Here is a 4,289-nt window from a genome sequence, read left to right on the forward strand (position 1 = left end):
TGGCTGAGAGCACGGTCGACATATGCGTTAACAACACTCCTCTTGTACCTATCTGGGCAGTCGCTGTTGGCATTTAGGCACATTCCTATGTTTGTTTCCTTAGTGTAGACTGCAGTGTGGAAACCTCCGCCCTTTTCCATGACTGTTACATCTAGAAAGGGCAGCGTCCCATCCTTTTCCATCTCGTAAGTGAAACGCAGCACGGAACTCTGCTCAAATGCCTCCTTCAGCTCCTGCAGATGTCTAACATCAGGTACCTGTGTAAAAATGTCGTCAACATACCTGCAGTATATGGCCGGTTTCAAGTTCATGTCGACTAAGACTTTTTGCTCGATGGTACCCATGTAGAAGTTTGCAAACAGGACACCTAGGGGAGAACCCATGGCGACCCCATCTACTTGCTTATACATGTGCCCATCCGGGCTCAAGAAGGGTGCCTCTTTAGTACAAGCTTGGAGTAGTTTCCTCAGAATATTTTCTGGTATGTCAAGAGGAGTACAGGCTGGATCACGATACACTCTGTCGGCTATCATTCCGATTGTCTCGTCCACAGGTACGTTGGTAAACAGCGATTCTACGTCCAACGAGGCTCTTATCCCTGTGGCCCGTGTGCCCCGCAGTAAGTCAACAAATTCCTTTGGAGACTTCAGGCTGAAGGCACAAGGAACATAAGGAGTCAGCAGGCCGTTGAGTCGCTTCGCCAGTCTGTACGTGGGTGTGGGTATCTGGCTAATGTTTGGCCGAAGTGGGTTTCCATGCTTGTGCGTCTTGACATTTCCATACGCATATCCAGGTTTATATTCCCCAATGATCTTTGGCAGGTGGAGTCCGGATTTCTTTGCGTTCACAGTTTCGATCAGTTTGTTGACCTTTGCTTTTAATTCGGCTGTAGTGTCCTTCGTTACCCTTTGGAACTTAGTTTGCTCAGAGAGTATGATGTTCATTTTCGCCAGATATTCGTCTTTTTTAAGAATGACATATATTGGCGACTTGTCACCTCTCCTGACAACTATCTCCTTGTTCTCACGAAGGCTTTTAGCTGCCGCTTTAAGCTCGGGGGACAGTATGGTGCTTCTGTAGTTGCCTGGATTCTTTCCTCCTTCTGCAATAAGTTGTGCTTGTAAGGTATCTTTGGTAGTGACCTTCGTTTGTGTCTCGAGGTCGAATATGTCGTCCAACAGAATTTCCAACTCTACTTTCCGGGCCATCTCACTCGGTCTGGACATAACATGACAGTTTATGCCCAGATTTAGGAGAGTGACTTGGTCCTCAGTGAGGTTAATTCCTGCAAGGTTCAGGAAGCCATCTCTTGGTCGTGGAATTGCCATAGGTCCTCCATATAATGTTGTTAGTTTCTTGATAATCCTTGTTTCAGTGCTGAGGTGATGTTGGTCTGTGAGGATGTCGAGGTGTTGTTGAATGCGGGTACGGATACTATCGTCGATGTTGCTATTTCTCCACTCGTTTGTAGCATGAAGTAGTTGCGTTTTGTTGTCTTTGATTTCATTCTCTGCCTTGTATATCTGATCACGAATCAGATCCTGGCGATATTTTATCGTGAAGGCTTGATTCCTTGCTGCTGGGTCGTGCGCTTTAATATTAGTATATTTTGGTAGCAGTCTTTCCTGTAGACATATATTATTAAATATGACCAAAAAGTAAGATTAATAATTCTAACACGAATTTTCTCAATCTTTCGTACATTTCGTTTCACTGTTGGAGGTAAATCAAAAATCAATTCTCCAAAATTCATTTTTATTTCTAGTCTGACGCGACACGAGCGCGTTTCGTAAAACTTATTACATTTTCAAAGACTTTAGTTCACAAATACACAACTGAATAGAACTTACGCATCTCCGATTTTATATCTACATTTGAGTGAGGTGGAAGGGGTGATGTGGCATTAACACAAGACAGAACAAGATGGGGTATTAATAGGGTATTAATTTCATCAACACAAGACAGAACAAGAGTATTAATAGGGTATTAATTTCATTAACACAAGACAGAACACGAAACAATGGATATTGAATAGAAGTGTTTGTAGAAAGCCTATTGGTCCATATTTCTTGATGCTTCTATATTGGAGCGGAGTCTTGAGGTGGGTAGAATATAGTTGTGCAATAATTGGCTGTTGATTGCTGGTGTTGACTTCTTGATGTGTAGTGCCTCGCAAACGTCAAGCCGCCTGCTATCGCTGTATCTATCGATGATTTCTGTGTTGTTTACTAGGATTTCTCTGGCGATGGTTTGGTTGTGGGAAGAGATTATATGTTCCTTAATGGAGCCCTGTTGCTTATGCATCGTTAAACGCCTAGAAAGAGATGTTGTTGTCTTGCCTATATACTGGGTTTTTTGGAGCTTACAGTCCCCAAGAGGGCATTTGAAGGCATAGACGACGTTAGTCTCTTTTAAAGCGTTCTGTTTTGTGTCTGGAGAGTTTCTCATGAGTAGGCTGGCCGTTTTTCTGGTTTTATAGTAAATCGTCAGTTGTATCCTCTAATTTTTGTCTGTAGGGATAACGTTTCTATTAAGAATATCTTTCAGGACCCTTTCCTCCGTTTTATGAGCTGTGGAAAAGAAGTTCCTGTAAAATAGTCTAATAGGGGGTATAGGTGTTGTGTTAGTTGTCTCTTCAGAGGTTGCATGGCTTTTCACTTTCCTTCTTATGATGTTTCTTGATAATCCTGAAACAAGGATTATCAAGAAACTAACAACATTATATGGAGGACCTATGGCAATTCCACGACGAAGAGATGGCTTCCTGAACCTTGCAGGAATTAACCTCACTGAGGACCAAGTCACTCTCCTAAATCTGGGCATAAACTGTCATGTTATGTCCAGACCGAGTGAGATGGCCCGGAAAGTAGAGTTGGAAATTCTGTTGGACGTCATATTCGACCTCGAGACACAAAAGAAGGTCACTACCAAAGATACCTTACAAGCAGAACTTATTGCAGAAGGAGGAAAGAATCGAGGCAACTACAGAAGTACCATACTGTCCCCCGAGCTTAAAGCGGCAGCTAAAAGCCTTCGTGAGAACAAGGAGATAGTTGTCAGGAGAGGTGACAAGTCGCCAATATATGTCATTCTTAAAAAAGACGAATATCTGGCGAAAATGAACATCATACTCTCTGACCAAACTAAGTTCCAAAGGGTAACGAAGGACACTACAGCCGAATTAAAAGCAAAGGTCAACAAACTGATCGAAACTGTGAACGCCAAGAAATCCGGACTCCACCTGCCAAAGATCATTGGGGAATATAAACCTGGATATGCGTATGGAAATGTCAAGACGCACAAGCCTGGAAACCCACTTCGGCCAATCATTAGCCAGATACCCACACCCACGTACAGACTGGCGAAGCGACTCAACGGCCTGCTGACTCCTTATGTTCCTTGCGCCTTCAGCCTGAAGTCTCCAAAGGAATTTGTTGACTTACTGCGGGGCACACGGGCAACAGGGATAAGAGCCTCGTTGGACGTAGAATCGCTGTTTACCAACGAACCTGTGGACGAGACAATCGGAATGATAGCCGACAGAGTGTATCGTGATCCAGCCTGTACTCCTCTTGACATACCAGAAAATATTCTGAGGAAACTACTCCAAGCTTGTACTAAAGAGGCACCCTTCTTGAGCCCGGATGGGCACATGTATAAGCAAGTAGATGGGGTCGCCATGGGTTCTCCCCTAGGTGTCCTGTTTGCAAACTTCTATATGGGTACTATCGAGCAAAAAGTCTTAGTCGACATGAACTTGAAACCGGCCATATACTGCAGGTATGTTGACGACATTTTTACACAGGTACCTGATGTCAGACATCTGCAGGAGCTGAAGGAGGCATTTGAGCAGAGTTCCGTGCTGCGTTTCACTTACGAGATGGAAAAGGATGGGAAGCTGCCCTTTCTAGATGTAACAGTCATGGAAAAGGGCGGAGGTTTCCACACTGCAGTCTACACTAAGGAAACAAACATAGGAATGTGCCTAAATGCCAACAGCGACTGCCCAGACAGGTACAAGAGGAGTGTTGTTAACGAATATGTCGACCGTGCTCTCAGCCACAGCTCAGAATGGAAGCAAGTCGACGAAGAACTCTGTAGGGTAAGGCAGGTCCTAGTCAATAACGGCTTCTCCAATGGTTTCGTCGAAGACATCATAAGAAGGAAAGTGAAAAGCCATGCAACCTCTGAAGAGACAACTAACACAACACCTATACCCCCTATTAGACTATTTTACAGGAACTTCTTTTCCACAGCTCATAAAACGGAGGAAAGGGTCGTGAAAGATA

This window comes from Procambarus clarkii, chromosome 41 (assembly GCF_040958095.1).
Source record: "Procambarus clarkii isolate CNS0578487 chromosome 41, FALCON_Pclarkii_2.0, whole genome shotgun sequence".
NCBI classification, from domain to species: Eukaryota; Metazoa; Arthropoda; class Malacostraca; order Decapoda; family Cambaridae; genus Procambarus; species Procambarus clarkii.